This window comes from Chinchilla lanigera, unplaced genomic scaffold, assembly GCF_000276665.1.
Source record: "Chinchilla lanigera isolate Chin_1 unplaced genomic scaffold, ChiLan1.0 scaffold00018, whole genome shotgun sequence".
NCBI classification, from domain to species: Eukaryota; Metazoa; Chordata; class Mammalia; order Rodentia; family Chinchillidae; genus Chinchilla; species Chinchilla lanigera.
The window spans coordinates 24,710,646-24,731,872 of record NW_004955419.1 but is presented as its reverse complement, the minus strand read 5'-3'; the positions used below and the strand labels follow the sequence as shown (position 1 = coordinate 24,731,872).

General features: G+C 38.0%; 1 protein-coding gene across 3 annotated transcripts in view; it reads left to right on the top strand.

Annotated features, from left to right (window-relative positions):
- The window catches only part of LOC102010266 (lipid phosphate phosphatase-related protein type 1), a 264,552-nt gene that overhangs the window by 77,547 nt on the left and 165,778 nt on the right, over positions 1-21,227 (top strand). The window contains exon 1 of one of the 3 annotated variants that reach the window (XM_013513312.1): positions 6,622-6,714. The exons of the other annotated variants lie outside the window; for them this stretch is intronic. The gene's annotated coding sequence lies outside the window, so the exon portion shown is untranslated. Of the gene's footprint in view, positions 1-6,621; positions 6,715-21,227 lie in introns of those variants that run through there. 3 annotated transcript variants of the gene reach the window in all.

The window sequence follows — 21,227 nt, the reverse complement described above, 5'->3', positions numbered from 1 at the left end:
ATAACCTGTTCCTATGTTCATTGCCTCTGTTGCCCATACTGTCAATATGTTTTAATCTCCTGGATTTCTGTTTGGAACTTTGTCATAGACTCTAATTCTTTGTTCAACTGGCTATTTATATTTGGTATTGTTTCATTTAGTTTACCTAGGTTTTTATTGGTGTTCTCTTTAAATTCCCTGTTCATTTTGTCTATTACATCTGTTATTTATTTAATTACATCTTTTGTGATCACACTGAGCATCTTACTGATCTGAGTTTTAATCGCCTCTGCTATCCTTCCCCAGTGGTGCCTGATTAAGCACTCTGGCAATGTGCTGGTCATCACACTGGATTCCTATTTTACTGTTGCCCTCCACGTGAAGGGAGTCACCTCATAGCAAAACTTTTCTCAGCTTTTGCAGTTTGCAATGGGGGCTCCTCCTGGAGCCAGCCTGGTCCACCATTTCTCCCTGGAGCTGCCAAACTTGAGTGCTTATGTTGTATCTGAGGAGGCAGTTTCCCCTTCCTGGGAGCTGGGACAAGCTACCTGATTGCTTTGTTCTTTTCTCTCCATTGTGGTTTGTTTCTCCAAGTCCTCTGTACCTTCCAATTTTCCTGTCAGTTCCTTCCCAGTTCCTCATGTTCTACTTCTTGTTTTTTTTTTTTATCTTTGCCAAGTTTTTATTTATAGGTGTCTGGAGTCCAGATCTTAGAAAGCCTGGATTTTGCTGCTTATCACTACTCCACTATTTTCACTTTTTGACTGACTTGGCTTAACTAGTGGAAAGGAATTTAATGTATGAGTAGCAAAGAGGGGACTTGCCCAAAGCCCTGCACACAGCTACTTATGTTCCTTGGTGACCTCATAGGTATGTTTTTATTTGACAGAAATTGACATAGATGTTTTGAGTCAATTCAGACATTGTAGCAGGCACAAAAATACTCAGGCAAGAGGACTTCCAGAACTTCTTCAGAAGGTGGCAAGAATGATGGGAGAAGTATGTCTGAAATGAGCAAGAGTATTTGGGAGGCAATGTAATTTTATTGTAATTGTTTTATTTAAGCATTCTCTATATTTTGTAATCACAGCACATAACCCTCATTCTGTCATTTTTTAATTGGGGAGAATCACATGTTGACGACATGTCAAAAGTGAATGAGACTTTAGAAATCATTTAATTCAGAGATACTCCAAGTGCAGCTCACAAGTCCTAGAAAGTCAAAGTTATTTTCATGCTAATATTAAGGTATTATCTGCATCTCACTCTTATTTTCTCAGGAGGTACAATGAGATTGCCACAGGCTACATGTTATGTGGTAGCTGGAAAGACTGATAGCAAAAGCAAACAGCAGAATCCAGCTGTCCTTTATTTACTAGACATGAAAATGACTTAAAAAAGCCTGAAAGTACTATTTTTATAATTGCTTTATGGTTTGCAAAATGTAGCTACTATTCAGAAAATATTTTTACATGAACTTACTTTATTAATGTTATTTTAAAATGAATTAATGTTTAAAGATTTATCAATATTACTTACTAATCAAGTAAAAATCAGTTGATATATTCCCGATAAACAAAACTTCTTTGGTCTCAAATAATTTTAAGAGTATAAAGGGATTCTGAGACCAAAAAGTTTGAGAATGTCTGACCTAGTGTAGTTAGACACCATAATTTTACATAGGAAACTGAGACTTAGTTTCTAAAGTCTTAGTTGAGTTAAGCATCGGCCTTTTATTCTCTCCTCTCTCTTGTTATTGATAACCATTTCTTGCATGGATTTTGTACTGTAGGTCTTTACCCAGGGCTTGTGCCTCATACTTCTGGCTTGTAACACAGTTATAATTTCACAGAAAATATTCAGAATGTATTTAATTAATTACTATTATTATAACAAATACAAAATATTTCTAGTATGTTCTTCAAGGAGTAAAGGTGGTAGGTTCATGCACAAGAGATGTACTGATTTTTTAGCATTTCCACAGAGAGATCAAGAACAATTTAGTAATCTGTAATTTCTGTTACCCAGGGATAATCACTGTTAACATTTTTAGGTATATTTTTCTCTCTCATTTCAAAAAATATGATTTTAAGTATTTGAATATTACTTTATATTTTAATAAATTTCAATCACAATTAACTAACCACATGTACTATCTGGTATGGGGTGGTTCATTTGTGATTCACACTTTCAAATTTGCTCTGCTTTGGGGTAGGAAAGGGGGAAACCTTTCCGTTCAAAGTTCTCCCAGCAGAGTACCCCAAACATATCAATAGTTTGGTCATTTTTAACAATGCTAAAACAAAACAGCTTTTATTATTACTTTTAAATGTTGCAAATAAAATGAATGTGAAGAAAAAGATTTAAATCACAAAACAAATTTTAGGTAACACAGTAGTTACTTTAAAAGAGCAAAGATAAGATTTTCCCTGGGCTTCAGAATCGTGTGATAATTCAGATGGATTTTTAAATTTGAGGTCCATATTGAGTAAGTGAGTGACCTCACCCATACTTAACTACAGACGAAAAGAACAAAACTAATATAGTTTCTTAGCTTTCATAGTGTCAAGCATTAAATGCATACTACTCAGGGTTGCTAAGGATAGTTAGAAATGTAATTAAATGTAACTATTTAGAAGGCAACATGGTAATAGCTCACAAAATTAAAAAGCAGGTATCCATTTAATTAGCAGACTCCCATTCTGATACATTGTGCAAATCTTCAAAATATATGTGCAAGAATGTTGTATCATTATAATAGCAAGAATTAACAAAGACTGCATTTCAGCAAGAGGACTGTTTTCATAAGCTATGACTATCCAGATAACAAAATCTAATAAAAATATTAAAAAGTTTGAGTTAGAGATGGATGCACTCATATGAGTATTTTTTAGGGTATATTGCTAGGATATGATTTGTTTTCACTTGTGAAATTTCTGGAGATTAAACAAGAAATTTTTAATAGTGATTATATTAAAGGAGTAGACATTAGGTTGGGGTAAGGGTGAAAGGCAAATAGGCTCTTGTTTTCTGAGAAAATATATGTGTTACTTGTACAATTTAAAATGTTCTAATAAAAGGTGGTAGTGTATATCCCGAATACTCTTCAAAAACAGCTATTACTACTATTAAAATTAAATAAAAGAATAGAATAAAAGTAAAGTAGAACAAGTCATTCTCAGAAAATAAATATAAATCCTAAGGAAATATTCCTTCTTCCAAGATCTAGCTATTATGAATTGTGCTGCTATAAACATTGGTGTGCATATATCAATGTAATATAGTATCTTTTGTTCTTTCTGGAAAATACCTAGAAGGGGAATACCTGAGTCAAATGGAATTTCTACATTTACTTTAATTGAGGACTCTCCATACTGATTTCCACAGTGGCTGTACTAATTTACATTCCTACTAACAGAGTAGAAGAATCCACTTTACCACCCTGATAGCTTTGCCAGCATTTGTTGTTATTTTGTTTCTTAATGATAGTCATTCTTTCTGGAGTAAGATGAAATCTCGTGTTGTTTTAATTTGGATTTCTCTAATGGCCAGCCTTGAATATTTCTTCATGCATTTATTGACCCTTTGTACTTCTTCTGAGAAACGTCTGCTTGTTTCCTTTGCCAAGTTTTTGATTTAGTTTTTTTATTTTGGAGGAGTCTAATTTTGAGAGTTTCTTTAAACTTGAGTTATTTGTAGGAAAATGGATAGATGCACCTTGAAATCATAATGTTAGGTGGAATAAATCAGACACACAGTTTAAATATTGTATGGCTTCTTCTAGAAGATAAACCCCAATCTAGGTAGGAAGAGCAAAATAAGAATATATAATAGGAATTAAGGATATAGTGTTTTTTGGATCAAGAAATGAAGGAAGAGGGGAGGGAGGAAAGAGGAAGGTAATAAAAACAATTGAGATGTGTTATGTATATGTACCAACTCCCCACAAGGACTGTAATCAAATGTACTGCAGACGTGTAGTAAAAGGTAATAAAAACAAGAAAAAAAATTCATGTTAAGAATAAATAGTCTCCTCTTAATGTTATTAGAATGTTCAGTTCCAGTTTTTTGTAGTCTAATTCTGCTTCATAGTTCAGTAATGTTAGTACTGCTTTGAGGACAAGCTGATATATTCTTAAGATGTTGTCTATATAGCAGCCAATTGCTTTATAAAAGTATTTTAGAGCATATATGCTGAAATATTACAGGGACAATAGTTTTCTGTTGTACCTGTATTTGCATACTGAAGTAATGTTAAATAATGTGATTTAATATGTTTTGTCAATATTCTATTGTTACTAGTCTGTGTTTTTTTTGTTGTTGTTTTTGTTTTATTTATTTATTTATTTTTGGTACCAGGAATCAAACTCAGGACCTTGCACTTGCCAGACAGACACTGTGCCCATATATATATATATATATCTCCCCACCCCCAATCATCCCCAGCCCCAATCTGGCTTTTTATAAACAGATTTTATTTATTTTGATCAGACAAACTATGAAGCGCAGTCAGTTACTTTGTAAAAAGCTCAGATATCAAGTGGTGAGTCCTTAATACTACATTTCTAAAAACAACCTTATTATTTTTTGAGTCTTTCTAACCACAGAGCAGTGAATGAGCTCTGCTTGACCTTATTGAACTGTATTACTCTGAGGCACTCACTAGTCTGCCTTGCCACTGATATTGAGACGTGAAGAAGGGCAGCTAAATATTAGAAAGTCTTTGTACTAGAACCAAATAGAACTTAATTCTCACAAATACTACTCTTTAAAGATAGATATAGCTTTGCTTCAACTTCTCATCTCCTCCAGCCATGTAATATGCTTTATTTAAACAAACTGAAGCTCAGAGAATTACTTGGCATCCTACTGTCCCCATATGTATACTTCAACAGTGGGTACACCTGTCAATTGATAATCATATATAAGACTATACACCTTGACACACCTAAACACCTTATCTGTACATGAGCTTAGGCTCTAGTCTGTCAGAAGCATTTGTACCACAAAGCATTTGGAGTTTTAAGCCAACTTTTCAGACTTGTCATTTTCATATTATAAAGCATATATATGCATGAATTTATAATTACACATGCAAGCAATGGGTACAAACAACGTAGAAATTAAAAATTGAATACAGAGGGAAATGAAAGCTTAGTTTCATGAATAGCACTTAGTGTGCATTGCCCCAGAGTGCTGTCCCTATTCATTTAGTATTGGGTTCACATTCTAATAGGATGCAAGTTTAGATTTTAAGAACTTGGCTTTTGCTGCCATCTAAAAATATCTCGGATCAGCTTTAAGTGAGAATAGTGTTATTTGCGGTAATTTAGTGCTTTAGTCCAGAAACTTCCTCTTCCCTCATTTAATCATGGCCTCCCCTAAAGCATTCAGTGCTCTCTGGCATGTGGAATCAGCGCACCGTTCCTTGGTTACCCCAAGTGGTGCAGAGCTGAGCTTGGCAGTTTCCTTATGGTGCCTCATGGGTCGGGAGAAACATGGCAATGAGGATGTCATAGGAGGAAGTGCTGGCAGCTGTCTACTGTGCAACATCTGAGCTGTTGTATTAGAACTTCATCTTCATACTGTCAAATGGGTGGTTCTTGTTTGGCTGTCTATCATTTATGTGAAATAAACGAGCCAAAAGGAGTCTAGGTAGATTCAGCTGGGGTGAAGCAGAAACACACCTGACCATTCAGATAACTGCCTCCAATATTTGCTGTGAACAGTATTTGGGGCTTGCAAGACAGATTCTTTCCTCCAGTAGTTTACTTCTCTTTTTGAGAGCTGAAAAGTCCTGAGACATGTCCCTGTTTGTTGATATTATATACACCTATAACCTCAACCATGATTGTCTTGATCTTTAAACTACGTTCAGATTTGAGAGGTGCTAAAATAATGAGCAGAGATGGAAGAGGAAAGCATCAAAAGGGTGATGGTTCGTTGCTGAATCCTTAAATGTTTTAGTCTTTTCTTTCCCTGGAAGATGCTTTTGTGACCTGTAGTATGAGCCCTAAATATTGATTCTGATGTATTCAAACCAAAATCAAACTAACCCGACCCAAACAAAACACAAAAAATTAGGTCAGTGTTTTTGTACATTTGTGTCTTCATTCTATGTGAGCACTGTTTGCTCATTAGAAAAGCAACAAGGAAGTGATAGGAGTAAGGGATATATGACTATAATTTATATTTTTAATACTTTTCTGCAGGGAACGGAACTCTTATAGGATGAAATGGAAAACATCATCTCAAGATCTTTACAAATCAAAGTTCACATGTACTCATGAAAGCACAATTTGCAATCCTACTGGGAGTTTTTACAACTTTCTAATATTCCAGTATTGAATCTCCTTAGGGGAAAATGTAGTGGTGGTAAGAAACAGAAGACATCAGAGCGTATCTTATCCTGTCCCTGAAACTTCTTACAAAAAATGTGAAATCAAAACAGAAAACTACTTTTACACTGTTGATAGACAAATGCATCTTTTTTACCAAAAAACCTTTTTAAGAATTAATTTATATATTTTTGCAGAAACTTGACCTCCCTAAGCTCTTTTGTGGAGAAGTCTCTGCCCAGCATAAGTGAAGACAGGCTTGGAAGACCACAGGTAGCAAAAAAGGCCTGGAACCTAGAAGGAAGCACAGCCAGGCAAGAGAGGAGGACAGAGGCAGAGGGGAGGACGGTGACCTGGCAGACAATAGAGACAGCTAAGTGGCCCCACAGGAGACCAAGTAAGAAACAATGCAGGTGCTTGAAAGTGAAGGTGTCCTGAAAATCAGATGGGAGTCTAAAAATACACAATGTTGAAAGATCAGAAAGGCAAATAGTGGCATGAAGACACAGGATTCTAAGTCTGGCAACAGCTTCCCATTGCACGTGAGATAAAATCCAAACTCTTTACTGAAGGCTGCAAAATCCTACAAAAGTCACCTGTCTATAGTTCTTCCAGTATCTCCAAATGTCAAGTTCTTCCAAATGTCTTTTCCTTACTCAGGGTCTCTCTAAATGCTGTGTCCTCTGCCTGGAGCCTGGTCACCACCCGCCTCCCTACTTCCCACCGGTTGTCCTCTAGTTTGCCTGTCCTACTTTTCCTCCATGTCTCAGCTTCAGGGTAACTTCCTTCAGAGGGGCCTTTCTGACCTAATTTACAGAAGGAGAACCCCTGCCCAGCTTGTTCTGAACCCTATACCTGTCCTTTATATTGCTTTATACAGTATGGGATTCTCTGTATGGTTTGGCTGTCTGTGTTCACATTAGATTATAGGTTTCATAAGATGCAAGGATCATGTATATCTTTTTTTAATCATCATCTAGTCAGTGCCAGGAATGCTACTTCTGGTACTCAGTATATACCCAATGGATCCATTATTTATGAATGAATTAATGAAAACAAGGAAGAGAAAGATATTACTGATTGAAAATAAGTGTCTGCAATATCTATTTAATTAGGAGAATGACTTAATACTGGATACCAAGGCAAATAAACTATAACTGGATTTGGGGATTACAATAATGATTTAGTTTCAAGAATTCCTTGTTTGCATGACTACAGCATTGAATAGTAGTATGAATTTCATCAACCTATTTGATGCCCAGTTTCTGAAACATTGAATTGAGTATCTAAATTTTGAGTGAAGACATTATTAATCTCAAAGTGCAGAGGAGAGACGGATGGGACCCTAGGTCTACAGCCTTAGAGAGAGAAAAGTGTCAAGGAAGTCTGTTATTAAGGCTTCTCTGAACACTCTCTTTGGCCATTTCTTCCCTAAGAGGCTTTATTTGTCCCTCTGTCCTTTCACTGAACTTGGGCTCAGATGCCTTCCATCAAGCTTTTCTAGGATCACCTTGTGTTGTATAATGTATTGAAATCTTCCCCACCTCAGATAACACACACCTGTCAAATCAGCTGTATTCCTCTTGCTTTTTCAATCACTATTGCTTTTATAGTTAGAAGCTGCGTAATTTCATTGGTTTTATCTTCTCTTTCTAGATATTTCTGACTAGAGTATAAACTTCTAGGGACAGGGATGCATCAGTTATAACCTATTGTGCCTTCTGTCTTGCCTAAGGAAGTGTAAAACTAAGGATATGTTTTGTTGGTCTCTATTGATGAATTACATGACTGGGTGTTTAAGAAGGTAGGATGGACCGCTAGCCAGAACAGTGGTACTGGGGCCACCAGAGGGCCTGATTTCACATTTGGGCATTGGACGTGACCTCCACGTACTTTTGGATGCTGCAAGAGATCGCTTTAACAGTTCAATTTCCATTTAGGACTTGGTCCGGTGGGGGAGTTATACTTATCTCACATTATATACTGAAGATCAATAAGATGAGGCATAAACAGTATCCACACAGTTGTTTTTCTTTGTAATGAAGGTAGGTAAAGAAAGAATGGGAATGAGGGAAAGAACATGGTCCATCTAAGGCTAAGAAACAGAAATCTTCCCCCAAATCAGCTTCTTTAGTAACAGTAATTAATGCTTCTCTGAGCACTTTTCTGATTCAGTGTGTTATTTCATCCTCAAATGCCATGTGACTTGCGTACTGTTATTATTCACCACATACGACGTGAGCAAGGGGAGACCCAGAGAGGTTAACCTGTCAAATCACACACAGGGAAATTGTACCTTAGAAAGGAATCCAGCAGGAGACGGAGAGTATTGGGATTTGACTGATCTAAGGCCTTATGCTTGCAGACCTAGGATACAGACAACGCTGTGTAGAGAGGGTTGCCTGCAAAAGACTATCATTGGGTACGAAAGGCAGCTGACCTAAGGTGACCCTGCAGGGAGAGAGGCAAACTGCGTGGTATCAGAACAGATCACGCTCTCCCTTCTCCTCTCCTGCTAGTGTCCCCCATCAGGAAGCACAAAGGTACAGGAACCAGGTGGCAGTATGCACGCAGGTAATCCTAGCAGCCCAGAACAGGGTCAGAAAGGTAGACCGGGATGCAAGGAGCAGTGGAACAGTGATTTGAACAGGAAAGATGCTCTCAGCGACTTCTAAGTACAAAGTGCTTAAGTAGGATAGGTCCCAATTTAACGAAATCTTGAATGGGGTTACTCTCTTTCCTGAATTCACTGAAAAGCACAGTAGGTGGGTGCTGCTAAACATGCTTCTCTATAGGGGGGAGCGGAGGATCATTTGTGAATGATCTGGCTTGATTAACTTACTCAGTACTTTTAAGAGGCAGCAGAGAGGACTCCCTTTTATTTTGTTAACTCTTGGAGCTAATTATATTTCTCAGATTAGTCTGAGCCCTGCAACTGCGGGGGATGACTCTCCAGGTAACTTGAGCATCACACCCTGGGGCCAGTGTGCATTTGATTCTGCTGCTTGCTCACGCTCTGTCAGATCTCTGCAGTACAGGGAGGACAGCCATTTACAACGCCTCGTTCCATTTCCACAGCAAAGCCACATGGATACCAAATGCCTTGCTTACTTCTGGATGCTGGCTTTTTTCCCTCTAAGTGGAGCTCCAGGAAAGTATGGAAAAAGACAGCATAACATTTACATATATCTGTTCTCCCAGGCTTCTTCACACAGACATCAGCACCCTGCATAATTTTAGCCTAAGAGGGCGGTTGTGAGAGTTGTGGGAATGGGGAATGATTTCAACTGCACCATTATTTACGGAGTGCCCGCCATGGACCAAACACTGGGGGTACGGTGATGAATATGACAGATGTAGTCTCACAATACTTTCAGAATTTTACTTTTCAAAGTACCAATTGCCAACCAAGATTAAAGGATCATGTCTTTTTCTCCTTTGGGGAATGTAGGAGAGGGCAAGGAATCAAGCTTAAAAAATATAGATGTGAAAAACATTTTTTAAAACAACCACACTGCAAAATAGCCTTTTTAGCAACCATTCCTTAAAACCTGATGGGGGAAAAGTGTATACATATACCATATGGTGTGTGTGTGGTATGCTTTTTCTCATATAACTTGGATGTACACTTAGCTGCATTATGTCTTAACAAAAGGGATCCCTAGCTTCCTTTATACTCCCAGAATTCCCTCAGACCTGACTGAAAGATAATAATAGCGACAATAGTAAGTCACTTCATTAAGGATGCTCACTTAACGCTGAGTTCCAGATCACTCCCAATATTCTTGGTAGATCACTCTTGGTAGGCTTTGGGCTCTATTCAAGTCTCTCCAGTTTTCTAAAGAATGAAAATGGAGTTTCTAGAGAAGGACAAAACTTTGAGGATTCTTCAGGAGTCATAACAAGTGGAAATGTGGCTTTGTGGCCAACTGTCAATACCATCTAGGCAATCTAAGAACAAGCTAGGCAACACCTACTATCTGTAAGGGAGACAACTGGGAAAAGGTATGCCATTAAAAGTGCAGGCTTAGAAATCAGATGTGTGAAAACCTTAGGCAAAAAATTTGATCTTCATAGTTGCAGTTTTCTTCACTTTAAAAAGTAGTCATGGGAATCAGATCACCTTATGATGTAATGTACCTAGCTCAAACTTTGCACCTCATAAGTGTTCAATAAACATTTCCTAATCCTACCAGTATTCTCATAATCATTACAGTTTCTTCTTCTCAAAATAAGTGTGGCTATAAGAGATTGAGGTTAATACTACCTAAAGATTAGTTAATTGGATACTGTCAACAGAGACAAAATTTTTAACTCTAGCATTGATTTCAGGGAAATGAATAGTCCATTAGCTGATGGGCGAAGAAGAGAAAAATGAATGTTTAGAGACATGTTCAGTTTATGTTTAGCTCATTGGAATTATCCGAGATACAATGTATAGATAATAACTTTAATTTACTATTAGCATCCTTGGACATGAATGAGCAGAAAGCTAATACAGCAAGCACTGACCTGTTGTGAGAAATAACAGCCAAAGATCTTAAATGAAGCTTCACAGATAGGACAAAGGTTTTTCCCAGTTAGTTCTGAGGATCTGGACTTACTGGGCCGGAGCTGAGAGAGCCAAAGAGAAAGAATACAACTATCCAAGTGAGAGGATATGTCTGGGTGATACCTTAGAGACTAAATTTGCCTTTCTGGAAAAAGTGCCTAAAAGATAGAGCTGAGTAAGTGGAACAAAATAGGAAGAGGAATTAAGGAGGAAGTCAAGGACAGATGATAGGGCCTGTCTGTAACCTGGGAAGGGATGCCTGGAATTCTCTCTATGGGTATGGGTGCACATTTTGGCTGGGCCCAGCAGCAGATGTTAAGAAGCAATGACAGTAGCCACTCAGGAGGGTAGGTCAGCGATTAAGATGCCTGTTCTTGATAATGCTAAGTTAAGGGGTATCTATTTGCGCCTATAAAGAGTGGAGAGCCATGGGATTCTTCCTCTATTTCCTTGCTTCCTTCCTCCCTTGAATTTTATTTGTAAACGTAGGTGGTCAGGTGTTTTTGTTTCAGAAAGACCACCTTTAAATGCTTCTCTTTACTCCCACAATCCTACTTAACTGCATTTTCCAACTTATGTTTTCGCAGCTGGGCTCTTGCCACCTGATGACTTATGTTTTATCTATTTTTTCTTTCCTTGATTGTCTTTCTTCTTCCAATTTTGAAATCCGATGAAGCCAAGCCCTGTGTCTTAGTCTTTGATGCCTTAAAAGAGGGGTAGGCATGGCACAAAAAGTCCAGGTTGAAGTGAGATATTTATTTCTGGAAACCCTTAAAAGCCTTGGACATGGGATTCAGCCAGTGAGAGCTTTTTTCCTATATTAGAAACAGGCTGGTGGAAATGGGTCAGCCGTAATTAGGCATGCAGCTCTGGAACCTTCCAGAGAGTTCCTTCTTCTTGTCCTTTCCATCTGTCTCTACAGCACGACCATGCAGCATTCAACACGTGTTTAGTAAGTGAAAGACAGTTCCTTCTCTTTTGAAGGGTAGGTCTTCAGAGCAGTGCATTCATAAGTGAGGTATCCTTGTGGTCCAGGGCGGTAAACTGTTTTGCAGTGTGGAAGTCCAGCTTGTCTTCTGGGAGACAGCATTGCCTGAGAGCACATCTGGCCATTACATGTGGCCAGTGGAGGGCAGCAGAGGGCTGCAGAGCATGGTCTAGCTTTCCTCTGGAGGCCATTGTACCACCGGGAGATGTCTGTATAGGACAAGGCAAAATAAAATAGAACTGTCCATAGGCAAAGAGACCCTCTGGGCAGAGGTTTGGGTGTAGAGAAATTGAGGACCTGGCACTCTGAAAGCCCTGAAATAGATTAGGGAATACCAATGGTAAGCCAGAAACTGGCTGAGCGTGTGGAGAAAGGGCCACAAGCACTGTAACACAGTTCTTGGTCTTCTGCAGAGCTCTGGAAGTCTAGGTGAGCTGGATGAGACACCTTCTAGAAGAGCTCAAAGACAAGCTCAGTTGGCCTTTAGGCTTTTTAAATCTTGTTTAGACAGTGCAGCCACTCTGGGGTCTGGAATAATCCCCTCTCCCGTACCTCTCTTCTATTTCCTTCCCTGTGCAGACCACCCACTTCTGGCTCATCTGTTGTTCTACAGTCTGTGCTGGAGGCTCCTCCTATGCTTAGACAAAAACCTGGGTTTTCACTGGCTGGTTAACAGCCTCATTAGTGCCCATACCACCACAGCTAAGCAGAAATTAGAGGGTTTTTATTAGGTTTTTTTTTTGCTCACAAAGAGAAGCCTCTGAGTTCTTTGTATACCTAATTCAAGCCTCAGATCTTCACACCTAAAGCGATATTCTAGCTTTCTCTTACTATGGCTTCCCAAAAGAAAAATATCCTTACACACATAGTAATAAAAATCATCATCTACTGAATATAAGAATGGGAATACAAGAGCAATCACAATTTATTTTTCATTTTTCCTCTCAGATTTAGAGCCTTTAATTTTGCAGTGACAGCCAGTGGAGTCAGTTGTGAATTCCTATCCTTGGTCTTGTACATTAGTTATTGACATTGAGCTTTATGACTTACAGTATTTAAAAGAGAGAACATTAAATGTGTACATTTTAAAAGTTCATTTACCAGCGATATCAATGTCTTTGTGATTTTATTGTCTATGTTTATTATTCCTTAAGCGAGCATCATGAACATTGTTCTTGACCAGACTCTTGTTGCCTGGTAAGATATTTTTCTAAATGACTTATCTTTGTCCTCCTTTCCATGGTTGATAGGAAACAGGTGCTATTGAATGAGTGGATGGGTGTTTATGACATAAAAATGCCTTCTCTTTCTTTTATCTTTGGATATTTCTGTTTCTTCAGCTGTATAAAACATGGTAAAATATTCTTCCCTCTTTCCATAGATGTAAAAGGGTCAACCCCTTAGGTCAATCTCAGGAAAGAAGTTTGCAGACCCCTTAGCTCAGCCCCTCACCTCACTGAAGAATCCTCTGTACCCTAGGAGAGGATGGCAACCCCATGAGGTCCTTCCTAGTCTCTTAAATCCAGGATTTAGTGTTTTTTCTACCTTGTCACCACAATAACAACCTTTGTGCTGAGCATGTTAATAATTATTCTTCGTGGCTTAGAGGACACAATTAGAATTCATCAGTGGGTGACTGTTATAAGGAAGAAAATTTCAGCTTAATTAAAATAAGCATTTTGTAACAGCTAAGACTAGCAAAATATAAACTGCATTGATTTACAAGATTGTTAACTGCAGTCACTGGGGTTTAGATAGGGGCTTCAAGGGTACTTTTCACTATTGGTTCTCTCTGCTCGTCAGAATCTTTGGTTTTAGAATTTTCTTTAATATTCAGGTAACATTATGACAAGCTTCTAGAATGACTTTCCAATAAGTGCATAGTAATACTTGGCATCTTGGTCAGCAAAATACCGCAATGAATTTTGAGAGCAGTATCTCGCTTCTTTTTACCAGACAAAGAATAAATTAGCATTCATTGAAGTCCTATGTATGAAGCACTCTGATAAACATTCACATCTTTAATGGTTGCAATAATTCTGCCTGTCAAGGTTTATTCTTTTCATTCCACAGGTAGTGAGTAAAACAGACTTACAGGGTTTAGATCACTTGTCCAAGTTCTTATTATAACAGAATCCAAATTTATAGCCAGATGTGTCTGAAGGTTGTTCTTTTCGACACACAAAGCCATAATATGTATATAAAGGTTTCGCTCACCAGTGCTCTGCCCTGAGTATCATCATTCATGTTAGTCATAAGTAAAATTATTTCCAATAGCAAGCAGTTCATGATCAAGAAGCAGTTTGTAATTTTTTATTCATGGCTGCAGGGTGAACTAGCTCAGCTTCATTTTATATTTACCACAGAATATATGTGTAGTCAGTCAGTTCTCACTCTCTTTATCAGCAGAATGTATAGGGTGCTTGAAGAAGGTAGAAAATAACTGGCCATCTTAGTTTTACAGGAAGAACAAGGATTTTATCATTGGCTATGCTGTGAGACTTGTGAGTTTGACCAAGTGACAACAATGAATTTCTCCAGAAGATAGCAGATCTCCCCCTTGCTGTTATTCTAGTGGAGTCTGTTTCCTTTTAAAGCTACAACACAGGGAGTAGGCACCATTTAAGGATGGATTAAAATGTGACCATGACATTAGGGTTACACGAGTCCATCAATTTGTGGTTGAAAGAACCAAGAGGTCGGAGTGACTCCCAAGAAACAGGGAAGTAGCATTTCCCACTGCTGTCTGGAAAGAGGGTGTACATCCAGACAGCATTTTGATATTTATTTCTTCTACATGAAAAGAGACATTGAAACTTGCTTTGTACTCATTTGTTTCCAGGTTTGCTCTTGAAATTTGCCTTGAATGTGCATGGAGGCATTTGCAGGGAGAGAATCTGAGCTGTAACAAGGAATTGTACCTGGCAGTCGTCCCTGATCTGTCGCTGGAGGCTAATCTCACCACAGGAGCACTGTCATAGATCATGACGATACATACCCTTTCCAGGAGCCTGGAAGCCTCTTCATCTTTCCTTCGTTTTGCAAATACTCACATTGCCTACAACTGTTGGTTTTCATACTATACGCAAATAATTAATTGCACTTGTCAAGTGCCTGGCTTTATATTAAGAGCTTTTTATCTCATAAGAACTCTGTAAAGATCCTCATTTCTTGAGATTTAGACCACCTTAAGCTTAATTTTTTTCCTTAATAGGTGAGAAAAAGATAAATTGAATTAAAAATCCCTTCAAAATAGATATTGAATTTAAAACAAAACAAAAACAGCCTCAAAGAAGTATATTCCAGGAGTTATTTGGAGTGTCATAACTCTTTCTCTTTAGTGTTGAACCTTGTAGCTAATCAAATCAATTACTCAGTTACTAAGCTTATAGTGAAACAACTAGGAAACCGGTGAAAAATAGCCTGCTCTAAAACTGACCCAGCCAAAACTCTGTTTGTATATTGCTTCCATCTCTATCTCCGGACCTAATCGGTCTTCCTTTTTGTCCGCAGGTAGCAACTGTTTACTCTTGGACTCTAGTGTCATTCCCTTCTGTCCAGAGGAGAGAGATTTGTATTCTTGTACATCTGTTTTCAGAATTGCAAATATTGATATTTATTGTAAATCACTTTGTGGCCAGTGTAATGTTTGAAGCCTCATGAAGCACCTTTTCCCCTTACACCTGAATTTAGTTTCAATATGATAGATTTACCTGGTATTATGGTGAGACATTTGGGTCTCTGAAGCTTTTTAAGGATTTTCCTATAAATGATTCCACTATAATCCAAACCAACATATGTCTGTATTTCCAAAATTCTAAATAGGGCTCCTTGCTCTAAAGTTGAGACTAGACATTATAAACATTAAAGTCCCCCAAAACTGGGAGTGTTGAGGAGCTTTTCTTAATGAGCTTTTTATAGCCATAACAGTACTTGAAATAAGCCAACTTACAAATTAAATAGTTACAAAGTATTAATCTCACAGTTCTGGAAGCTATAAGTTCAAATGGCACGACACAGGTCCTGGGGGAGGCTTCCCCCGGCTGTATTATCTTATGAAGGATTTCAGTGTTGTGAGGTTGTGCAGGAGTGGGTGACTGTATTGCCAGACAGGAAAGAAAGTTGGAGAGAGAGAGAGAGAGAGAGAGACAGACAGACAGACAGACAGACAGAGAGAGACAGAGAGAGAGAGATCGCCTGTAATCCCTCTTAAGGACACAGTCTCAGTTGAGCTAAGGATCCTGTACTAGGTAGTATATCTTAAAATTTCTACCAGACTCTCAACACTGCCACCCTGGGGACTCAGTTCCATCATATTCACACTACAGTGTTACTGTACCTAGAAGTTAATCCCAAGCTCTCAAGACACCAAAATGTAGAGGATGTTTATAGTGAGAACTCCAGGCTTTGAAATAAAATGCTCTACATCTAGTCCTGCCAAGAAAAGCAAAGTAGGTTGCCATAAAGGTAATGTGCTCAGTACGGGATGGAAGCTTTCAGGATGGCAGTCAGACCATGGGAAGTGGTGACTACAGGAAAGTGAGAGAAAGTAGGTAACAGAAAGCTCATTCAAGAGGATGAGGGCTGAGAAGCAGCGAAAGCATGGGAAGAATTAAAACACCTCAGATGCACGAGGGATTGTGGGCTGGGGCGCAGGTGGGGATTCAGGCTGTCAGATTCTAGAAAGAGAAGAGTAGGGCTATTTGTGGGACCTTGGAAAGAATAAGATCTTTTAAGCACTTTGGAATACTGGGAAGTTTATTTTTAAACCTGGACGTTGTCTTCTAGAAATGCATTAACAAAAAACTGGGGCCTGTAATATTAGAAAAGAAAGATATCTGTGGCTTACACTGGGACACCAGCCAGTAATCCAATTGTTGCAAAATTCTCAGAAAGAAAAGCCCCACTGGAATCATGATCTCTCCTTACAGCTTTTTGTTCACATTCAGAGAAATGTTAAACTGTTCCTTAAAAGGAACAGTGTTTGTTTTTAAATAGAAATATTTTTTTTCCTTTAAAAGGTAATGATCATCTTATCTACTTTTGCCAAACTTGTTTTATGGGAATAAATCCATGGCAGACAATGTATTGAGTGCCAAAGGCAGTCCCAAGTGCTTCTTTGAAGGCATGAAAAATCATGCCTCCCTTCAAAGGAGCAATTGGATGCTGCCTTTGGCACTCAGCAGAGAACGAGCTTAACATGACAGGCAGGTGGCATTTGTTTTGTTGATGTGCCCATGTTAATGTGTGGTATCTTTCCAAATATAATGGGTACGACTTACCCACTCTTTGCCTACATTCATGTGATCCTCACAGTTTATAGACTTCTCTGATGAGGCTTTTGGAAGGAGATAATTTCATGACACCATCCCAGTGTCCCAGCTATCCCATTTCTAGGAACTGTATTTGTCCAAGAGAACTGAAAGCATAAGTCCAATACTTGTATGTAAATCTCCATAGTAGTTTATTTGTAGTAGCTCTAAACTGGAAACAAACCAAACATCTATCCACCCACAGGTGAATAGATAACCAAATTGTGGTATAGCCACACAATGGCATGCTACTGAGCAATCAAAAGGAACAAACCATCAATATGCACAAGAGTATGGATGAATGTTAAAACAATTACACTGGTTGCAAAAGCCAGACTATGAAGAAAATATCCTGTATGATTTCATTTATGTAAAATTCTAAGACGTGCATACTAATGTGTTATGACAGAAGATAATGTAGCTGCCTGGGGATGGGAGAGCAGAGAGCAGCAGATCATAAAGGATAAAGATAAAAACCTTCTGGAGTGCTGGCTCTGCTCACAAACTTGGTTATGGTCATGCACACGTACACAGGTATTCATGTACGAAGTCTGACAAAGTAGACTCAGTTAACTAAGCTTATTGTGAAACAACTAGGATACCTGTGAAAGATAGCCTGCTCTAGAACTGACCTAGCAAAAGCTCTGGGTTGGAGTTACAGCTGTTTGTATACTGCTTCCATCTCTATCTCCTCACCTAATCGGTCTTCCTTTTAGTGCCTAGGTAGCAACTGTTTACTCTCGAAGTCTAGTGTCATTCCTTCTGTCCAGAGGAAATAGATTTCAGTGGTTCACTGTGCTAATAAATATCTGGAAGTTAATGGCTACCACTTTGAGCACCTTTGTAATTGTAGGGGCCAAAGGTAATGTATTAATGTCATAATGTCTCAGTAAATTTAGTATTAAAATATTTACACAAATTTTTCTTTTTCTGATGTATACATTTTTGATGGTCTGTGTGTGTGTGTGTGTGTGTGTGTGTGTAATACCATCAAACTTACATTTTAAATATGTGCAGTTTTTTCATTACTTCATGAAGCTAAAACATTCACTGAACTATTTTGCACCCAATATTTTTCATGCATTGTTCTACTACCTCCATGTTTCCATGGTAAGAAAAGGTAAGAAAGAATTTTTCCTTTGAGATCAGCATGCAGAATGACATTGAACAGATCAGAGGTCTTCACATAAGACAGCACTTGTATGATCTAACCTATGCTGCTTTCCATGTGCATAACACTGGGAAACCCTCAGGCTCTTTAACACCTTGGTTAGCTCCTCAATAAACAGAGACTAATAATATAGTAACCTCAGAGAGGTGTTTTAAAATTAAATTAGATTAAAATTCTGTAACATCAGAAATGGTATTCATTATTTATATATTATTCAGTATCGCTAGGAATCTGTATTTTTGAGACAGGTATACGTTTACTGAGAACTTTTTCAACTTGATTTTAATTCTTGCTGATTCTCAACCAATTACCAAGAGTAAAACAACTAACAAAGAACAAATAAAATACACCTGAAAATATAAATAAATAAATACATCATATTGTCTCCAAAATTTCTTCTTACCTCTTCTTACCATTAAAAAGTAAATAAGATCCAAAACACACAGTAGATACTGTGAAAGTGAAAGAAGCTGCTTAAAAGAAAAGGACAACTAGGATGGGGAAGAAAAAAAAATACATACATACACAAGATGGCGAAGATAATTTTTTTTTTTTCTGGTACCGGAAATTGAACTCATGACCTTGCACTTGCCAGGCAGGCACTGTTCTGCTGAGCTAAATCCCCAGCCCAGCAAAGATAATTATACTACTAGTTTCTATTAATTCATTAAAAGGAACAGTTTGTGTTTATATCGTTTAATCAATTTTGAACGCCTGTATCTTGTATGCTAACCAACTACTTTGAAGATAACTATATGCAATATAATAACCATTGTTAATTTCCTATTATCTTGTTTTGAAATTCTGTGTCATTGTTTTTATTTTTTTATTTCTCCTTAATATATATATAGTGGGCCCACAAGTTACCACTGACCTCACATAGGTTTACTTTAGGACCAAAGTCTTGACTTATGATCCAAATGCTGGCCCCTTGTGCAGTCATATCAAAGACTGGCAATGCTAGAAAAGCATAAGTAAGCATTTGTAAGTGTCAGTCTGAGCCCAGATGCGTGTTTTTGTGGACATGATTTTAGTCAGTGCTTTTGGTAATCTCCATGATTACTGCTGTGAAAATGACCTCCAAAAAGCTAGAAAAGGAGCTAGGTAAGGGAGCGGGGGGTTAAAGAAAGCACTCACAATGGAAAAGAACAGTGTTAAAGAAAAGACAGAAATAGACAATCTTAGATCAGTTTTTAGTTCTGAAAAGGTTGAGACCTAGTGAGAGGAGGCAGGTCCTAGTGAGCTATAGACTCTCCCAAGGAGAGAAAGGACGCCAGAGAGCCAGATCCCCGATGTTCTGATGATGCTCCCTTCCAAACAGTAACCACCTTCCATTTCATCCTCCCTTCCTCAAGCCAAAGATGTCAATAGTGCAGTGTGAAATTGTTGTTTCTGGTAGACTAGGCACATTTTATAACTTTTTAGTTAATGCCCGAGGTAAATTATTGATGTTTCTGGTAAGTTATGTACAATATACAATGCTTTGTATTATGAAAAGTTTAATAAAGGAGTGCTTTGGGAAGTTGGGAAAGTATTATGGGTATTTCCACTATTTCTTATGGAAAAAATAGTCTTGACTTACAACCAACTTGAGTTATAATCAGCCCTAGCGAATGAACTGAGTTTGTAAGTCAAGGGTCCATTGTAGTGGTAATTGTAAAACCTGCCTCATAGGGATGTTGGTAGCATGACATGAGCTAAGCAGAATGCTCAGAATAGTACCTAGTTTGTAGTAAATGTTCTGTCTGTGTTGCTTACGGTTTTCTGAAACCTTGCTATAGGGGGTTTCATTGGAAAAGAAAGTATATTGGGATGTATTATATTGGGATTATTCTGGCCTCCCATAACCACATTTTTCCTAGACGTTTGATAAGTAGTGATCTAACAACACTGTAGTGACCTCTAAAACACGGTTTTGAAACTGAAAGGGCTGTGTGGAGAGAATTCCTGGAAGGTTTATAAGAAGATTAAGATCAGTTAACAGAACCAAGTCTCTAGAAGTGAACAGAGTATAAATCATTAAGAACTCACTGGAGCTACACATCTATTAGGTGGCTAAATCTGGAATACTGACAACACCAATACTGGTGGGCATGAGGAGCAGCAGGAATTCTTATTCATTACTGGTGTGAATGTGAAATGATGCAGCTACCTTGGAAGATAGTTTACAGTTTCTCAGAAAACTGAACCGTCTCTTACCATGTCATTCAGTAGTCACAATTCTTGGCATTTACTCAAAGGAGTTGTGAATTTAAATGAGCAAAAATAACCTGTACATGGGTTTTTACAGAAGGTTTATTTATATTTGCCCAAATTTGGAAATAACCAAAGTAGACAACTCTGTTGCATCTAAACAATGGTGTGTTACTCAGCACTTAAAATAAAAAGAGCTACAAAGTCATGAAGACTTGGAGAAAGCTTAAATGTATATTACTAAGTGAAAAAAAGACTCATATGAAAAGATACTTATGATAGGAATCCAGCTATATGACATCCTGGAAAGAGCAGCTAAAGAGACAGTAAAAAGGTCAATGGGTTGTGGCTTGTGGTTATAGGTGGGGAAAGGAATGAGTAAGCAGAATGCAGAGAATTTCTAACATAGCAAAAGGAGTCTGTATGATACTTAATCATGGATACATGTCATTATCCATATATCTAAGCCATCCAATGAAAACTAAAGACTTTGGGTGATTATATTATATCAGTGTAGGTTCATCATCTGTGATAAACATACCACCGTGGTGAGGGATACTGATATTGGGGAGTTATTGCATGTTTGGGGGTGTGGCGTATGGGAAATCTCTGTACCTTCTTTTTAATTTTGCTCCAAACTTAAAACTGCTTTAAAAACATAAAGTTTTAAGAAAAAAAAATTATGTGCTGGGGA